Raw genomic sequence first — 22,006 nt, 5'->3', positions numbered from 1 at the left:
TAAGGAGGTTCAACCCTCATTCTATGCTGATTATGCATTTTCAATAACTTTGGTTGCAAAGGATTTGACAATCTCAGACCTTAGCATCCTTAACATTTTAAACTCTCTTTTGAGTGTTAAGATGTTAACTACTTTTACTCTAGCATTCCCCTTAAACTTCACATTCAGTTTGTTTCAAGCCTTTTTAACAATATCATAATTAATGATCCTTGAAAAAATTTAATCAAAAACAATCACATTAATGTAGGATAAGGCATTCATCCCCTTTGATTTCTCTTGTTCATGTTTCCTATTCTAGTTTAGACTAGGATTTTTAGGCAATGGGGCAGTCGTAACTTCATTTTTCACAAATTTTTCGAGTCTATTTCGACCTTCATAACTTGGATGCATAGAACAAACTTTGGATCTTCAGGTATTATCATGCCTTCTTGAGATATAATAACACTTTAAATGAAATTAATCAGATTGTCCTTAAATCTCTTAGCTTGTGCTTCTACGATTGGCCCCATCTTCAATTGCATAAGATCTGTACCTTAGTGAGTTGTAGGTTGTATGGGTACAGGCGGATTCTCATCATTCCCCTCCTTTTAAAAAGGATTTGTCCTCAAATCAAAATCATCACCTGTAGCAAACAAAGACAAATCAGCAACGTTAAATGTAGCACTCACATTATACTCACCTGGTAGGTCAAGTTTGTAGGCATTTTCATTGACCCTTTCTAAAACTTGAAAAGGTCCATCCCTTATAAGGCATTAGTTTTGACTTTCATTTTTCCAGAAACCTCTCCTTTCTTAAATGCAACCACACCCAATCTTTGGATTCAAATACAACCTTTATTCAGCCTTGGCATATTGCTCAGTCCTCCTTGCAATGTTTACTTTTATCTTTTCATGAATCTGCTTGACAAATTCAGCTTTTTGTTTTCCATCTAGATTTGCACGTTCACTTAAAGGTAAATGCTTTAAATCTAATGGAGTTAAAATGATTTAAACCATAAACAATTTCAAATGGTGAATATTTAGTAACTGAATGTATGGTCCTATTATGAGCAGACTCCACATGTGGCAAACATTCTTCCCAAATTCTCAAATTTCCATTAATTAAAGCTCTTAACAATGCAGACAAAGTTCTATACATTCTATACAACATAAGCATCTTTATACAACATGATAAGCATAGGTTTCTTACTTAAAAATTCCTTTTTAATTTCACCTTGGTTAAGATAAATTGTTTTTCTTTTTCTTCTCTTTCCTCTCTTTTTCTTTACCACTCTCAGACACCTCTCTTTTTCCTTACCACTCTCAGACACCTCTCTTTTTCCCTCACTCTCAGATTTCTCACCCTTTTTCTCTCTCTCATGTTCCTCTCTCCTTTGCCCCCCAGTTTCAATTTTAGAGAGCTTACCTTTGTTAAGTGGGTTAGCCTTACCTTCTTTTACAATTGGTGAAGCTATGGGTGCCATGCTTGCTTTCTCCTTTAACCGTTCGGCCTTCTTCCTTTGTTGCATTTGTAATTGATCTCTAAACATTTCTTTTGAAGTCAACGACTCAAGCTTAATCTTCTTTCCTTTAAATAAAAAAGAAAACAATAGCATTTTCTTGACCATAATGTGGAGTATCTTTATCAAATTGCCATGGTCTTCTTAATAAAATATGTCTGGCATGCATAGGTACAACGTCATATAAAACCACATCCACATATTTATCAACTAAACTTTACCTTGGCTTGTTTATTTACTTTCATATCTCCATTATCATTAAGCCATTAAAGTCTATATGGTTCAAGATATTTGATTATTGTTAAACCTAGTTTCTCCACCACAACATTAGTACTAACATTGGCACAACTTCCATTATCAATAATCATACTACAAATATTACCTTAATTGTCACATGTAATATGGAAGATGTTTTCCCTTTGCACTTGATCCCCATCCTTATATGGTCAAGACTCTCCTTGCTACTAAGCTAAGTTCGACTCTTGAAGCTTTAAGTATCTCGGGCTCATTTTGTTCCTCATCTTCAATTGCCTCCTCTACAAATTCAAGTTTCACTTCGAATCCTTCCTTTTTGGACTCAACTCACCATTACCTTTCACCACCATAATTCTTCAGTTTGGACATTGGTTGGAAATATGTCCTCGGCCTTGACACTTAAAACAGACAATATCTAGAGTTCTGGATGGTTTAGAATCAAACTTACCACTTGGTTTTAGTGCTAGTGTGTGTTCGACCAGATTATGCTTCCTTGGCCTATTGGAGCTCTCTTCATCTTATTCCGATTTCATCCTTGATTCGAATATGGGATTGCTTTTCCAAACATTTGAACTTAACCTCTCACTATTTGAAAACCCTCCAAACTATGAACTAGTACCCCTCCTCTTAAATTGGTTCTCAATTTTAATGGCCAAATGCAACATCTCCTCTAATTCCTCGTATTGTTTATAATTCTACTTGGTTGGCTATTTCTCGATTTAAACCTCCCAAAAAGTGAACTATGGTTGCATCACGATCTTCATTCATGCTCAATCTCATCATGAGCATCTCCATCTCATTATAGTAGTCCTCCATGGTCCTACTTCCTTGTGATAAAGACTGTAGTCTTTGGTGTAACGTCCTATGGTAATGGGTTGGCACAAATTTCTTCCTCATTGCTCCCTTCATTTGTTGCCAAATAGTGATTAGTTTATCACCACCTTTCTTTCGGGTACCTTACTCATTATTCCACCATTGCAATGCATAATGACCAAATTCCAAAGCAGCCAACTTTTCCTTCTTTGCCTTGAAATAGTTGTGGCAATCAAAAATCATCTCCATACGCTCTTCCCATCCTAAATAAGCTTCCGGATCACTTTTACCTAAAAATGGTGGGATATTGACCTTAATGTTTCCAAGATCATTATCTTCTTCTTGGGCTTGCCTGCCACGATTTTGTCTTCCTTGGAGTGCAAATATGTCCTCTTACTCCTCCTTGAGGTTGTCTCCAAAGTTACCTCTTTCAAATTCTTCCCTAAAACGTTTACGGCCTCCTCAACCTCGACCACATCCTCCATGTAAATCCATCGCCCACCTTATGAATTCTCAAATCTATTTAGTCTTTGATCAAGTTGATCAAAGCGAGTATTCATCATTTGAAGTTGTTCTAAAATCACCAACACATTGGTAGGTTCTCCTCCACTACCTATAGCTCTAGATTCTCCTTTGAATCCCACGGATTCCTCTTCAATATTTCTTAATGAATCACCTCCTCTTCTTATCCTTGAATGTGTCATGTTAGAGAAAATAATGTAAAAATCCTCACTAAATTCACTTCCTCATGTGTTTTACTCAAATAAGGTCTCAACACTCATGTTTGTACACTAATTCCAGCTTTTGACCCTCTTTTAAGTTCACACTCTCTTGTCTTTTTCCACTCAAAAGAATATCTCAAAGTTCATTAAAAAACACACTTTAAGCAACAATTAGATCACAAGTATATTCTAATTAAGCTTATCAATAAACTAGCAATAAAAACAAGGAAATACCAAGTACAGCGATTAGATCACAACATATTCTAATTAAACTTATCAACAAAACAGCAACAAAAACAAGCAAATACCAAGTGAATTTTAAAACTTAATTCTCGGCTTTCTAAGCAAAATAAGGAAAATTAACAAGACAAATTTTTGAATTTAGCAAAGGAATAAACCAGAATACTAAGAACCAAAAATTCAAGGATAAAATTTAGAAAAGAATTTAATCAATGACAAGAACAACAAATTGGAATAAAGTATGAGATAATTGTTGGTTGTAGTTCTCGTAATTTAGGTCTTTGTATCAAATCCTTTTACCAATTTTAATCCAATCAATTTAAGCACTCAAAATTCAAATATCCAGCAGCAATATTGAATGAATAAACAAAAAATCCAACAATTCTCAATCGAAATTCCAAACCAAACAACTCAATTTTTCAATCTTTCAAAACCCAGACTCCTTTTGCACAAATTTTTTTTTTTTTTAAATTTAGATAGCATCGAACTCCATTTCATAGATACAAGTATTTAAAAAGCATCAAATTAGTGGATAAATTTTACCTTAAAAGTCACCAAACAAAGAAATAAATATATAAAAAATAACTTACTATTGTCTTTAAAATTGGATTTGATTGAGAAAAATGATATGATGGTGAAGGAAGAGGAATATATGGGTCCTAAGAATTTTCACAAATTGTCAAAATATGTACATAACAATAAAATATTGAATATATTAGTTATGTATGTATGTTTATGTCAAAAGTATTACCTCTCATGTGGCCTATTAAATCATCATATTGTAACATAGCTGTGAAAGCAATGTTTGTGCAGCACGTCTTGGAAAAAATATATATAAAACTAAATTTATAAACATTACTCTAACAAATTGAAGGTAAATATAAGATAATGAAATTGATATTCAATACTTGGTTATGCATTGACATTGATACATATGGAAACATCTATTCACCATATGAGCTTTTGTTTTATAGCCCAACATTAAAGTCAGTGGAAGATTTAACAACTAGTTGACACATCTGTTTCTTTTTTCTTATTCAAGTTTGAGTAATAATATGTTATACACAATGCAAAAAACAATCGTTTTGTAATTTATTTCAACAAGAAAATAATAATTACGTGAAGATATTGCTCCCTTTGTAGATTTGGCTTCATGCTTTTCAAAATGGCCTTTAAGCAGAGAGTTTGACACATCTTTTGGCCTCGCACATGGTCGATCTAATTCTGGTATTTTATTATAGTCATGGTTCTCTTCATTGACTTCCTCATCTCTTAAATTAATCCCTTGGTAAAATTTAACTTCCTAGTTTCTTTTTCAATCTCTTATTCAAGTTCAAGTAATTTCTTGTGATAAATATTTCTTATTATCTCTCTAACATGGCCTTTATAAATAAAGTTACAAGCAATGCGAATCATACTATTATGCCAAATCAGTTTTGAATCTCTGTCATCCATAGAGCAATGAGCACCTTATTCATAATTCATCATGCCTCTTTTTGCATCTTTTGTCCAACGCTTCAAAATATATTTTTCAATAATTTTGTTTAAATTTTTTACACAAAAAACCCGTAAAAACATGACAACACAAAATATCCAATCACTCAAACTTTTTGCAAAAAGAAGAACAAGAATCGCACCATCACATCCATTAATAAAGTGTATAGCCCTTATTTTTTTTTTACTACTTGCTTCACATACCTCAAATATATAATATGTATCACCAAAGGTAACTTCAGCTCATGATTTTGCATTACTTCCAAGCAACTCTTTCTAAAAAACTTTAAACATTTTATAGGAATGCACTTGAGATGGTTCATCTAAACTGTCACTTTTTTTTTACTACTTTTGTAGGTGTACCTTGCTTACATCAAAAATCCTCATTCAACTCTAAAGAGTGAATACCAGCTACCAAATTTTCAAAAGCAATCATAAATTTAGTTAGACTTATAGTCTTATTAGCTATATACCATTCAGAACATTACATGTACTTTCACTCCTTTGAGAAGACGTTATTTCGCCAATAAAGACATCTTTAGTAAATGTGGTACTCCACTTAGCTTGCACTTTGTGTAGCATATTAATCCACTTATGCTTTTCAAGATTAAACTTTTGAATCATTTTATCCTAAGTTTTATGAACTTCCAGATCTAACTCACAATCTTTAAGACACTTTTTAAACAAACTTTTAAACTCAACCTTTGCATTTAACTCTCTTAAATGTGATGGAGCATTCTTTAAAATATACCAATGACATAAACGATGTTGCGTATTCGGAAACACAATCTCAATACCATTTGGCATTGTTGGATCTTGAACTGTAAAAATTGTAGCTGGTAGTCTATTTCCTATTGATTCCAAAAATGATTTAAATAACCATTCAAATGAAGCTGTTGTCTCATCCAACAAAAATACAAATACAAAAATCACATTTGGCCAATGATGATTGACACCCAAAAATGGTGCACATATTAAATTATATTTGTTGGTACGATATATAGTGCCAAAAACTAGCACATCACCAAGCAATCATAGTCAATTCTTGATCTTCCATCTCTCCAAAAAAAAAAATTATCATTCAATTTTCTTGATCTACGTAAGCAATATAGAAAAACATTGAATCTTTAGCTTATCTTACCTTGAAAGATTTATTAAACATTAAGAGTCACTGCCACTAATTGTTATCATCTTTTGCTTGTTCACATAATTATAACAATCTCTTTTTGTAAATCTAATGTTCTCAATGCCTCTTACTTCTGCTACAAGATATGGAAAAGCATCATTTATCCTTATACCTGACCATGGAATCTACAACACCTGCCTTAGATTTTCAAACACATCAACCAAATTTCAATAAATTCATTTCTAATGCAATTGCAAACTCAAGGCTAAACATCATCCTCATTTGAAAATCGAATTAAAGCTTTACAACTAGTTCTAGTTTCTAATCTTTTTTTTTTCTCATCAAAAGGATTATCATCCAACTTAAAACCTTCTTTTGAGCAACCATATTCATGAGAATGTAATTTCTTGGAACCAGTACAATATCTTACCCTTCCCTTTTGAATGCTAAAACCAATCCTCAATGCATATGAATTGTAAAGATTAAAAGCTTCATTCTAAGTAGGTACTATCTGTTCCATTAAATTATCACTTCACTTTCACTTTCTTATCTATTGATAAAGCCGTCAATTTTAACTTCATCAACTTTATTATCAACATTTATCACTACAAAATTTTACAAATACTTCATAATAGTAAAAGCTGACTAAATAATTATGAACTTATTTATTGCACTCAAAGCTATGTTGATAATAAGATATCAAACACAGCAACAACTTAATAAAAAATATATCCGAAGTATGTTATATATAAAGGCATATGCTACCCATCTTTCATATACATATCTACCGTAAAAACTCAATGATCACATCTATTCAATCATGCATTTTTAAAGTTTGTATCTACTATAAAAAAAACTCAATGATCACACCTATTCAATCATGCATTTTTAAAGTTTGTATGTAATTGCAATGTGTATTAACTAAATAATATATAACATTAAAGTATTCAAGCAAAAATTAACAACCTTCAAATATATATATATATATATATATTAGTTTTTCTCTACATTTGTTAGTTAATTAATCATGGTTAAGTTATCTAGCCATCTACCATTGGGAATAAGTGTAAAGAAACATGATAATTGATCCATCTTTTATTGTTCATATGCAATTTTTAAAATTTTCAAATCCGTAGCCATTTGTCAATTAATTAATCAACTATGATCATTATAAATAGTCTTTATATTACAAAATAGGTCAAATTTCTCAATAATTCAGTAGACTAAAGCATACAAATGATAATTAAAAAATAAAATACAAATAAATTGAATGAGTATACTTAGGTACGTTTATCAATCTCCATCATTTTAGTTAGTCAATACTTCTTGTCCAAAAATCTAAAGCAAAATTATAAAAGCCAAGCTGAAGAAGGTGAAAATTATGATTTCATGTTTCAAATTAATTTATGTTTTTTTTTTATTTGATTCTTCCTAATCTTTTCAACATTAAATAGATTTTTTTATGGGATAAACCATTAAACTTTCCTTTTTATCACTTATCAATTATCTTAAATTAGGAAGAAATTGCATGTGAAAAGCTAAACAGAGCCACGGATGAAAGAAAAAATTATAGAAAACAGGATCAAGGAACATGAAATTTAACATTACACTAACAATGTTGTTTTTGCTTTGTTGGACAACATAATGAGTTGTAATTATTTGACATATGGCAACCTATGTATGGATGTGTGTACCATATTAAAATCACTTGTATGGATGTGTGTACCACATCAACACACATGGTGTATTGAATAATTTCTCTTCAATGGAGGTATACCAAATATGTAGCTACGAAGATGCAACATGATGACTCATGGCTATGGCATTAAAGGTTTAGTCACTTTAACCTCCATGTATTAAGTCTTTTGCATTAGGAAAATATGATGAATGATTTACTATTAATCAAAGAAAATGATGATGTTTGTGAAGATTGTCTTCTTGGAAAGCAACATCGTCTATCATTCAGCTCAGGCAAATCATGGAGAGATAAAGGCTTGCTAACATTGGTGCATACATATGTTTATGATCCAATGAGAACTTCAACACACAACCAAAATAGGAAATTTATTCTCCTCATTAATGCTTATCCAAGAATGACTTGGGTATATCTTACGTGAGAAACATCACAAGTTTTTTAGGATTTTAAAAAATTCAAAAATTATGTTGAAAATCAAAGTGGTCGTAAAATAAAAGTCTTTGTGGCACTGAATACAACGCTAGACAGTTCACCAAATTCTATGAAGATGAAGGTGTTGAACATCAAATGATAGTTTATTATGCTTCTGAATAAAATGGTGTATCAAAAAAAGAAAAAAACAATAGAGTTGTTATGGAGATGGCAAAAACTATACTGAAAGATGAAGGCCTTTGAAACAAGTTTTGAGCTGAAGCTGTTTATATAACAGTTTATCTATTAAACATGTGCCCAACAAAGGCAATTCAAAAACAAACATCAATTAAGGCATGGAGCAGATGAAAGCCTTCAGCAAACATCTTATGATGTTTAGTTGTATTTACTATGTTCACATCCTAAAGGAGAAAAAAAAAATAAAAAAGAGAAAACTTGATGAAAAAACAAAAAAAGGTATTTTTCTTGGCTATAGTTCTACATCAAAAGGTTATAGAGTCTATAGCTTCAAAACAAAAAAATGAAATTATTAGTTAAGATGTAGAATTTGATGAAAATGCAACTTCGAATTAGGATGAAGGAAAAGTTGAGAAGAAAATTGTTATTATCTTAACTCAACCTTCAACTTCAAGTTAAGAAGAAATGGAAGAGGAAGAAGAAGAGCAAAAGGCTTAACTCAAACACAAACTCTTTAGCATAATTAATTTACTCTTGATTTGCCACTAAGAAAAATGTGCCGTCTATCAAAATATGAAATTTGCAACTTCACCACACTAGAGCTTGAAAGTTTTGAGGTTGTATCAAAACAAGCTATTTTGATGAAAGCAATGTGAGAAGAAATAAAAATATGATTGAAAAAATCAAACATGGGTGTTAGTGGAACCACCTATAGACAAAGAAATCATTGGAGTTAACTGGGTTTATAAAAAAACTTAACCCAAATGGTTCAATTCAAAAACACAAAGCAAGACTTATAGTAAAAGCCTATGCACAATAGTTTGGTGTGGATTGTAATGAAACTTTTGCTCCCCCAACTCGATTAGACAAAATTAGAGTGCTCATTTTACTTCCTGGTTAGAAAAAGTGCATATTCATCAACTTGATGGAATTGTTATGTTTGTCCTTGACAACTAAACTAATACTTATCAACACATGCATGTAATGACTCACTACTTTATCCTTATATAAATACATGATTCTCCCATTAACACTTACACACAAAAAAAGACCAAATTCCTTACAAAAGTGCTTGTAGTAAGGTTGAGAATTTCATCAAGTTTTAAAGCTCCTACCTTCTTGTCTTTCTTGTATTTGAAAATATTTTAAACAAGAATTTTTAGCAATTTTCCAAAATATTTTCCCCTTTAATTTCTAACAGATATTTATATATTTTTCATATGATAAGCCAATTTTTGAACATTGATTTCCATATATTGGATTAAAGGAATAAAGGTTATTTTTATGATAGAATACATGTCGTATGAGGAATTTGGTTACTATGTGATAAGCAATACAATTATGGTTATTTTTACAGTTATAATTACATATATATATTTGCTATAAAATAAAAATAAAAATAAAAATAAACACTTTATGCATGTCTATGCATGCCTAATGTCCCACAATATGTCGCAGATGTTAGGTGCATATAGATGCTTTCTATATGGTGCTTTCTAAAGCAGGACTATATATATATATATATGCTACTCAACCCTCTATTATGATAACGTGATACAGAGGCTAGTTGAGAGATCCCAACTCTATGACACCTTTGGGACTCTTAAAGGTTGTTTCCTCCTTTCATTCACTCTACAACGCCTTAAGACACTAAGGGTCATCTGATAGGATTTTGGTATTTCGCATGTCACACATGGTTCGGTATTTTCTTGGATTATGGTTATGAAATAATTATTTTTGTCTATGGGATACTTATTGGAAATATACTTTATTTATTTAATTATATGAGTTTATGGCATTTATAATTATTATCCATATTTTCATATGAGATATGAAGTTTGCTATGTTTGGAAATTCATTAGGTTCTGTGAAATGATTTTAAAATGAAGAACTTTTTAAATGAGTGGTTATGCAATGTCTTGAGAAAACAATTTACAAAAATAAATTATTGTTTTCTTATAGTACTATAACACTCATTGAGATACCTTTATCTTATGTATTATTTATTTTCAATTCATTTCCTTAGGTCCAGACAGTTAACAAATAGTCTACCTCGACCATTTTTGTATTTCCACAGCTGCAACAATATTTATCTTCCCTTCATTTATCTTTACTTTTATCTAGAGTTGTTCATATCAATTATTTAACTTAAATTTATAGTTACTTTTAGAATACTCTGATCTAAATTATTGATAAAGTAATGACCTTAATATGTAATTATGGTAACTGTTTGTAGTATAACGAGCTATAGGAATTAACTATAATTGGAAAGTCACATACTGTTGTGGTTCTATCTATATATATTAAAGATAATTTAATTTGCATATGTTTGGTTGTCCATGGTTTGGGTGAGGTCTTATTGTGCATTCCCTAAGGATTGTTCAGTGGAACTTTCCTATGCAGGACTACAAGATTCATATGTTCTCTAATAACAAAATAAAGAAAGGAAAAAGGAGATGAATAGTAAAGGGTTAGAAATTAACAACAAAGATGCAAGGAGAAAATTAGGAATGGCGCCTATGCAAAAGGTTCACATCCCAATTTAGATGCATAATAGCGAAATCAGAAAAAAGAAAAAGTCATGCTCCACCTCGACCCAAACAAAATTTGAAGGGAGAAGAATGGTGAATATATGAAGGATGTCAATGATCCAATATCAACAATAATCATTGAGAACAATTGAACATTTGAATGGATAAGTAAATAAAAATCTATAGGAGATCCAACAAGAGTTCATAAGCAGCAAAAAAAAAATAAAATAAATAAAAAAGATGGTGAATGGTTACCTTTAAAAAGGAAAGCTAAGACAAGGATGGTGGAAAATTAGCTTCAATGGTGGAGGAGATGTGACTTTGTAAAGCAAAGAACAAAATAGCACGCAAAAATTGAAAATAATAATAATAGCATGAAATGGCACTTATCTTGATTGAGAAGTTGAAACTGCACATTGTGACAATCGATGAAGTAGACGATAAAGAAGAAGGCCCATAGCAGAAAGGAAGAAGTTGCATGTCTAAGAAAGGAGACCAAGAAAATTAAAGTGTGTTTTACAGCTCTATGGAGGAAGGTAAAAAGGTTTCATTGTATGACACTTTTTCAATTTGGGAAAGCTAAAAAGAATATAATTTTTAAAGTAAAATGACTATTTTACTCTCTACTATAAAAGTCTACATAAAAGACTCCTTAACTTTTTACTTTCCCCACAAAATATATATACATAAACATACTTAGTACCATACTCAAAAGCCTTCTGAAAAACACATTATTACTTATATTTGTTTATTTTACAAATGAAATGGTAATTTTTAATTCTGACAATTTTATTGACTCCAAACTGTTTTGTCTATATAATTTTATATGTAACAGCCCGTCTCAAAGTATATCGAAATTTTTTGCACATTGACCGAGTAGGGTCCACAGTTAACATTTTGCTATAGGTAGAATTGGGCACTAACTAAGGCACTGTGGCAAAGTACGCGTTGACCCAAGTTTGTGGACTAATAGAAAATTAAAAACAGAGCTATGGTTCAAAAGTTATGAGCGAAACAAGTTGTCATCCAAACTGTTCGAGCGGTGCCATGTTTAACTTCTTATTTTTCTAAAGTTTTGTTTTGACCTATGCATTGTTGTAAAGTGCTCATTAATATGAATTCATAAACTAGAGGCACACTAAATTTGAATATTTGGTTGAAAAGTTATGGACCTTCACAATTTGATAAATTTTGTCAAGACTATTTTTACCGGTTACCAACCTTTGTGTGTGTGAAAAATATGTGCACAGCTTTCACTAACATTGTGCCACATGTCAAGCTAGCGACGACAATGTTTCCTAACGACTAAGATGTTTTCTAGCGACGATGGGTTTTTGATATGTCTACCATCCTCTCTCACCTATTTTAACATCTCTAAACCCAAATTCGAAGTCCTTTCATTGAAATTCTGCTAGATTGGGAGATCCAAGGACAATTAGTATTCGAGGTTCCCAGTCATATCCCAACCACCACCTATTCGAATTCTGAGAGATAAGACCCGATGTATAATCCTCATATCGTGAGCTTCATTTTAGTATATAATTTGTCTATTTTGGACAAACTTTGTTTTAGCTCCCCGAGTAAACCATACATATTATATACAATTAAAATATTATTTTTAATCAGTGTTGTATTTTGATAATATTTTAGGTACCCATGTGAATTGTAAGACTAATCTTGTGGAGGATCCCAAGTGATCCATATATTTCATGTGAGTGGTCCCATTTCCTAAATTTATTTTTGGGTTATAATAATTATATATTTATGCTGTTTAAATTTCTGAAAATTGTATGACATGGTTTAAATTAAACAAAAATTGTTAGTATATTCTTTTATGCCATTTATGTGATTTTTATATAATTGTTGCATAAATTTATTTTATGGATTTGAAGAAAATAAATTGTGTTAATCTTATTATTAGATTTTATTGTCTAATTTGTTATGCATAAAAATATATTTAAATATTTGTGAAATTGAATTTATTGTGGTAAAAATGGAATTGATAAAATTGTTTGATTTTACAATGGTTAGTTAAAAGATAATATGGAATTTTATGGGTTTAGAAAAAATGTACTAAACCCAATGACATTTTATGAAAATTTTGGTATTTATGATATTGCAAATTTTATGGTTTTAGATTGTGATTAGCAAGCAGGTATTTGTTAGCCATCCTGTAAGAACTATGAGCAAGAAGGATGGCAAATATTTTTCACAGTAAGTATCAATCATCCCCCATTGATCACAGGATAGTAACTTATTAGCATCGGCGCTTTAAGATGTCAATGTGATCGTTTGCAGGTTTTTCCCTTAAACCTTCCATCAATTAGTACTTGGGACGTCGAGTAATCTTTGGCACCATTTGGTATATAGTGTGATACATCATGTTGTTTTCCTCAATTCTTTTAAACAAAAATGTTTTTAAATGTATTTTATTACATTTTAATTATTTATTTCAAATTTATGCTTTAAATTATTTAAAATACTATTTTATAAATTATTAAAATTGTTGGATTTAATTTTACCCCATTATGTAATTTTTATTATTTAATAAATCATTTAACCATAATTTTATATATTCATGTTAATTTTATTTTTTATATTAAATTTCCCTTATATAAATTTTATTTATGATTTTTATTTTATTCTACTTTATTTTATTTTGTCCTAAACTTGATAATTGTTTATCAAATTATTTTCAATGATATTTTAATTTTAAATTATTTATGTTTTTAATTATTTTTCTGATTTTTAAGGAATATAGAAATTATGAATTTTGTGAAAATAGTTTTAAAAAATGAAACCTTTTGAATTAGTGAGGGTTTTGAGAGAAATTTCTTAAAATATATTTACCTATTTCCTTATTTATTTATTTATTTATTTCTTATTAATTGAACTTATTTTATAATATTATATTTTGTCTCCATAGTTGAGTACTACTTATTGGAATGATTAGCATTTTATTATTTTTATGTTTTTCAATCTGTTTTTCTAAGCTCAAGTGTTAGTAAGTGTTGACCGTCCGAGGGTGAGTTCGATGCTTTCTTTCTATTGCCATATTCCAAGGAGATCGTTTCTTTTCCCTTCTTTTATTGTAATACTTCTTTCATAATTTCTTGTATTTGTATTGATTCTGTATTGGATGTAAATCAGCATGCTCTGGTTACTATTGTGTTGGATTACCGTATTTATTTATTTTGTGCCTGTTGTTGTTGTTATCTTATAACTGAAGTGCTATTCTTTGTGGAAAAAATTGTAGTAAGGTGGAAGAATAAGGAGGTATTTTATCAGAGTGTGTTTTCCATGCAGAAAATTTTGGGACAAGTTTAGCCTGTAGGAAAGATGTTGTCGAATTTTTCCATAGGAAGACTAGGGTTCTAATAAGAAATCTTGGGTGGATAACATATAGGTCTCAAAAGATTTTTGATTTCCCACTCATAAACTTAAAAGGGATTAATGTTGATACTCAATTTTGATGTGGAGAGTCCATTAGGCTTGGAACTCAAACTTTTTTCAAAATTATACTATTTTACGTATTATAAAGTAAAAGGTAGTCTCAAAATAATGATGGACACACGATTGGGGAATGGTTTTGCTGTTACAAAGTTAAGATATAGATTTTAATTTGGTTTATTAAATTTATCAAAAGGATAATTCACTAGGAGGATTTTGATCCTATAATGATAAAATGAACTAAATTAAACCAAGAATTATTGTAGAATTACCTAAGTTGTAGGAAAAAAAATTGGAATATATCCTAATCTTTTATACTCTTCGGATTCAAACTCAAGTAGTGGGCTTAACCCACACACTCAATCTCTAGCCCAAATATGTGGAGTAAGCCCATTTTCATTCAATCCTAATAAATTAAACCAAAACTCTTTTATTTGCTCGGCCTAACTCTCATGCCCAAACACTTGACCCATTATCTAAGTCCTTTTTTACTATTAAAGGTGTATTAAATTTAGAATTTAATGAATTTTAAATAAATTGTAGATTTTAAAAAATTTGATAGGTTATTATGAAATTCCATAGATTCTATAAAAAAATTTATAAAAATCCAACAAAATATTTGAAATTAAAGACTAGATTTTATATTGACAATTTTCTTCACAATGTTATTTTTAAAATCCTTTCAAATCCATTAAAATCTATTATTTTTTAAAATCTTTTAAAATTAATGACTTTTTGAATACCTCTAAATTTTACAATAATTTTTCAAAATATTAACTGAATACATATGGATTTTAATAGACTTTTATAAAATCTATTAAAATATGAATTGAATACTATTGGATTTGTGTAAACTTTTTTAAAATCTAAATCAAATACTTCTAAACTTTTAAACAATTTTAAAATCATTCAAATTATAAATTGAATACACCCTCTTAATTTGCTTTTCTATACTTCAAATACATTCATTTTCATTCATTGTTATTTATGTTTACCTATTCATATGTATATAAATATAAGTTTCTAGACAAATATATGTGTATATATATATATATATATGCATGTTTCCCACTTTTTTTTTTTTTTTTTTTTTGGTAATAGCATGTTTCCCACTTTGAAATATATATTTCGTTTGTATGGATATATAATTTTAGTAATATATACATATATGTCCATATAGAGACCGGCTACAATAAGGACTGGCCATATGCAATATATCAGAACCAAAAACATGCTGAAATTAGGAGCCCTTGGATTTACTCATTTGTCACGAATGGGCCAGATTAAAGCTTCCTAATGTGTGGATTTTTGCCCATAGCTTCCCTTCCCATTTGCTGGTTTCTCTTATCTTCTCCTTTTCTCTTGTGCTTCCACATTTCCACTCACCGTGCCCAGCGACGTTGAGCCACCACCATTCTTTACTGCTTCCACCAGCCGGCCCTGCCCCCCAGAGTCTCCGCTGCTTCCACCATTTAGGGATTAGGTTAAATCTGGAACTTCTCCCCACCGTTCCAACCATTCTCTGCTGATTCCACCGGCAGGCCAGCCCTGCAAATAAGTGAAGAGTGTGAGCGGTTAAAATTGTTTTAGTAACACGTGTCGCGTTCACATCGATACAAAAATATCAAATTCAAAATAAAAACTTTTTCCAAACAAAACGAATTTTAAAGCGACTTTGGTTTTACGTGCACAAAGTTTGAGCCGTCTTACCGACCTTCTTCTTCAGCCTCTTAAATTATGCTGAACCGTCATTGTCAACCTGATCAAGATCGCACCCTAAAGACCCAAATAAGCCCTTTCTCTCTCTGCTGAGCTTTCAAGGTATTTATCTTCCCTCTGTTATCCTCTTTCTGTATGGTTTCCGTGCTCGTGTCTTTAGGTGGGCTTTTTATTTTTTTATTTTTGATGCCATGAATAGGAATCAAAATTGATGCTTCGTGGGGTTTTGAATTCTGGGTTCTGGGTATTCATCAAATTCTTTTTTTCTTTGAGATTATTGGGTTTTTTTTTTCTCATCATTTTTTTTTAAGTAAACTTTTTTAGCCTCTAATCGGCTACTTGGGTTCAAGTAGGAAGAGTGCATCCCTTTAACTTTTGTTGTGAGAAGTGATGTTTTTTAGCGCAACAGAATTATTGCGAGATATGATGTTTTTGAGCGCAATGGAATATTAATCGAATAGATGAACTCTTTACCTGTTGAAAGATCAATAGAAGAATCATAAGCTAATATTAATCTAGAATTCCTTTGATCCAATAATTGTGTATAAATTAAATTAATCCTCTGTCAAACAAAAAACATGGCCATAAATTATAGGGTACGGTTGGGGGAAAAAAAAAAACAAAAAAATGGACTTGTGAAATGTGACTGAACCATGGTTTATGAAGTTAAATTTGTGGTAATCAAGAGTTGAAAAAATCAAAATAAAAATAAAAAAAAAGTTGGAAAAACATGAAGAATTTTAGATTCTTTAAACTTCCAGTTGGGTATTTAGACTGTTAGTTATAAAATCCTTTAAGCTGCAAGCAACTTATGTTAGTTGAAGTTGTGAATGTAATGCGACTTTTTTGGCATCATGAATAGCATCTTCCATCCGTTATTGTAACTTCCTGTGTTTTTGCATTCATATAGCGAGTTAGGTCTTATGTGAAAAGGTATATAACCGGAAAATTATCTCACTGAGTGTTTGTAGATTACTGTAACAATGTCGGGCAATGTGTTGGCAGTTACAGATTACGAGCTGGTGCGAGCTGCTGCATTTTGGAATTTTGGCAAAAGCTGGTGTGAGCGAGAATGCAAGAAAGGAGCGAGCGGGAAGGGAAGCTTTGGGCAAAAATCCACCCATGAGGAAGCTTTAATCTGGCCATTCATGACAAATGAGTAAATCCAAAGCTCCCAATTTCAACATGTTTTTGGTCCTGATATATTGCATAAGACCGGTCTTTATTATAGCCGATCTCTGTCCCCATATATATATATATATATATATATAAAATACACAAAAATATTTTACTAGACAATATTGGGTATGATATGTTGCAGATAAAACCTACACCTACTATCCTTTATCAAACTTTCCACTTTTCATAATAATAACATAAGCTTGAGTTACAACGTTTTAACCCAACAGCCTAATGATTCATATGTGGATTACATGTAATCATTCACTTGGTAGGTAACATACTGTACCCGACATCGTGTAGCAAAATATTTTTGTGTATATAAATATATTTATAGAGAATTGCTATGAAGTGAGATTTCTCATACGGTATGGAGTGAGATGCCGTTACTCTCAACTCCCATTTGATTTGCACTGTACATTTATTTTTGAAAAAAAAAAACTTGCTGTTGCTTTGCCTGAGTTAAATAAAACAGAGCGTGGCACCTATTTTCAAAAAAAAAAACAAAAAAAACAAAAAAAAAAACAGAACACGAAACTACAGAGAAGAGAAGCTCCCGCACCTCCAGCTCCAGATCCAGAATCCCTAAACCAGCAGCAGCTCAAGCTCACTCTCGTTCTTCTCTGCCACTAGCGTGCTCCTCTCTGCCGCCCAACACCTCCAACAGCCACCCCGCACCTCCAGTAACACAGCCGCTTTCAGGTTCGTTCCTTCTCTTCCTCTCTCATTTTGTAATTTTTGGGTATCATCAAACCGATTATACCAAAAGAAAGAATGCTTAGCAGATACGCAAACAATTGATATTGGTTTTGTGCTCTTTTGATCTTTATAGAAAGTGCGAGTTCTATTTATAATTTTTTATTTTCTGCAATTTATTTATGACACTTTGTCTTTTTTTCTTTTTTTTTTAATTTGGGGCGGTAGGGGGAAGTTTATGTTACTGGATAGTTGATGCATTCTTACTTTTGTGAATAACCAGTTAGTCTTGACTCCGATAGGTGGTTATATATTCCATTACTTAATCTTATTTGTTAATTTTTTCTTTTCGTAGTAATTTCATTTTTACCATCTCTGAGTTAAAAGGAAGAGACATATTTGATCTCTGTTACGGTATAACCTCTGCTATATTTTATTTTCTGATTGTAATTATTGCTTAATAAGACTATACAAGAGTTGGTTTTATAAATTTGTCCAGGTATGATGCATTATTGTATTTCTGTTCTAAGTAATTGGGATATGGAACTGCATAAAAGTTTTTCTGTCCTGTAGGTTGGGCATCTCAACTGCATTCAAATATTGTGCATTCTGCTTCTCTTCACATCAGCTTTGTTGTTGCAACAATTTTTTTTGAGCTGCATTGCTGCTTATTGTTGTAGTCTTGTGTTGACCAAAATAGTCTTCTGCAGCTTGCTTGGTGCAAAATAATGTCAGATTATACATGAATGCAAAAGAATGTTTGATAATTGCAGTGAATATAATTGATGCATTTATTGTATGGTTGTTTTTCCATCTGTGTGAGTATAACAATTCAAGTACAGAGATCTGTGGGCGAATGGTCTATGCATTGGGTATAAGCTCCTTGTTGATTTTGAATATAGGTCATTTTATAATGTGAAGTGATTGCTGTTAAGTTGGATAATAGTATATAGAAATTTAGGTGTTTCTGTATTTGTATTATGTTCTAGCCCCTTCATTTGAGGAGCTAGTTTAATGATTTGGTCCTGGTGTTGCTGGTTATGTTTTCAGTTTAATTATAATTGTTGTTTAATTTGTCTAAAAGGGTTTTTCTGCAGGTTATGTTTTTTTCTTTTCAACTATTGTTGCAAGGTGGGGATTGACATTTTTATCTGACCCCAGTTACTTTTGAGCAAATAATTTCTATTTAGTTTTCTTATTAATTCTTTAATTCCTTTGATACATATTTTCTGTTTTTGTTTATGGTTAATTTGATTCACCTGGAATGACGGGAGATGTGATGATAGCTTCTGATGCCCAGTTTTAATTGCATGGTTAATGTAATATGGTGTATTTCAATGATAATGATTATCTGATCTCTTCGGTTTTTGAACTTTCTCGTAGTTTTGTTTGAAGTTTTCTCTAGTTTTTAACTCTTTTTACTTCCAGTGTGTTTTAGTTAGTAATATGCAGCATGATATGAGAATGAATGCCCATCAGTTCTGCAGTTGAATGATGTATATTGGCATGCAGTACCATGTCATATCTGTTGCATATTTACGCTATATTGCTTAACTTATATTCTTGTTTATTTATTTATTTTTTTTTTTTTTTTGCTACTGGATCTTCAATCTTGCCCAATGATGATATGTAAATTGGTATCCCCTTGACTGATAAAATTAGCTGGTTACTTGTACTGCATTGGTTGTTGATCACACAGGCTCCTCTTTGCTAGCAACTTTAATGACTTTGAGGCTTCCTTTTTCCGATAAAGTGGCAGGTAACCTGGACTTTGATGATATGTCAACATCCAGTATAAATGAAAGTGCTTGGCAACAAAAGTGTGCTTGTGGTGGTTATATGAAACTTCAGATATCTCGTTCCGAAAAAAATCCAAATAGAAAATTTTGGAAATGCTATAATAATAAGGTAAATATAAAAATTATATATGATATTGTGTTATGAAATTAGTGGATCAATTATTTATTCACCATATGAATGTTAAGCAAGATGGTAAATATTGTGGAAAGTTTGTATGGGATGATGAAATACATCGTACACATGGAAACATGAACAAAACGGAGACAGAAATGTCAGTACCCATCCAGAATTCCTCCCCGGAACCCTAGACAAGCCCTGATCCCAGGGAAATGCCACCGAACCTTCCAACGGAAAATCCGGCAGCACCTCCCCTAAGGGTAGGACTAACCAAAAATTACCTGCACTGAAAACACACTTCTATAAACATCCCCTTATTCCTCCCACAATACTACAAAATGATTCCACAAATTTCAGCACTTCAAATAATAACAGCAGCAACCCAGTGCATAAATAAAAACTACACGTCCAATACAGTATATAGAGCGTTATACAGGTAAGTGTGGAATTTATACAATGACAGATAAAAAGCAATACAAGATAGAGAGGAAAAAGGGAAGAAATACTTCTTGGACTTCGGCAACGAACTGAGACGTCGGGCTCGCCCCGGACAATCAACGTTTCCAACCTGGACCTAGGGGAACGGAATTTAAGAGTGTGAGATGCTAATCATCTCAGTGAGTGACCCTATCTATTGAACACCTTTAATATTTACAATATACCAAATAAAAGGGATTTAATTAATCAATTCCGAACAATTAAATAAATAAATATTTGAAGTAATAATTTCTCTCAAAACCCTCACTATTCACTCCGTTGGAAATGTTCCCCATTTAAAACTTTTTCACAAAACCCGATATTCGTACTTCCCGAAAACCAAGGGACCAAATAATTTAATAAACAACAAATAAATAAATAAATACCCCAAATATAAATAAACTGCAATAAATTATAATAAATAATTTTGTACTCCTTGGGGTTTGAAATTTCTATCCGAAAAATTTGTACTTGACGTACCACACCATATACCAGTGATGCCCTCCGATACCCAGCGTCCTGAGCACCGACTGGCGGGGAGATTAAAGAGAGAAACTTGCAAACGGCACTTCGGCATCCCGATAGTACCGCTGCTGAAACCGTTATCCCGGCCAAGGGAGGGGCGGCTGTGGCCAATATCAAACTTGCCTGCCCACGGTCCAATGGCAACCACGGGAGACATAATACTTGTGCGCTGAACCACATAATACTTGCGCGCTAAACCATGTGTACATACACCAGAACACCAATACTGTATGAGTGCGTCTAAAATAATTATTAAACCAACCGTACCGTTTTCCAAAATTACCGTGGGAAATATATTAAATTTTCACACTTACCATCCCACATATTTTTATTCAACAAACCGGTACGAAAACATCGATAACAAATAAACCATAATTTTCTCGTAATACGAGGTTCAACAGATAAAATACCGTGGGCATAATTATAAAATTAAACCACCAATTTAACAAATATTTTCATAAAATATTTAAACCAATTATGCCCAAAATAATACTTAAAACCACGTACGACTATTACCGAAGTATACTTTGCTCATGCATAATAAATAAATTAAATCACAATAAAACCATAACTAAATTTTACCACATGAGCATAGTTTAAATACCAATTTAACAGCAATTAAATATAATTAATTACCCCAAAATATTTATTAAAGGTGGGTCACTCACCTGGAGCATGCAATTAAACCATGATCCACCATGGGATCAATTCCACGACTCATCGGTGCTCCTAGAACACAATTCACACACAGTCAAATAAATTAATATTTTAATCGGGTAAATAATACCCGGTACCCGGGGGGTCAAACACAAATGTTATCCAAAATAGTCGAATAATATACTGAATCGAAGCTTGAGCGACGAGGATTACAAATCCGGTCTCCATCGACCCCAATTCCGCCGGAGGTGGCCGGAATTTGGCCGGAAAGCTTCGGCCGGATTTAAACTTGAGGGATCTCTCAAACGGTGGGGATTTTGGGCAATTTAATCCCGGAAATGGACTCAGAGGGGTCGAAAATGGTGGAATAGAGGTATGGGTCGGGCTGGGTTGGTCGGAAAC

Source organism: Ziziphus jujuba, chromosome 5 (assembly GCF_031755915.1).
Source record: "Ziziphus jujuba cultivar Dongzao chromosome 5, ASM3175591v1".
Lineage (NCBI taxonomy): Eukaryota > Viridiplantae > Streptophyta > Magnoliopsida > Rosales > Rhamnaceae > Ziziphus > Ziziphus jujuba.
The sequence above is the reverse complement of the archived record's forward strand: the minus strand, read 5'-3'. Positions refer to the sequence as shown.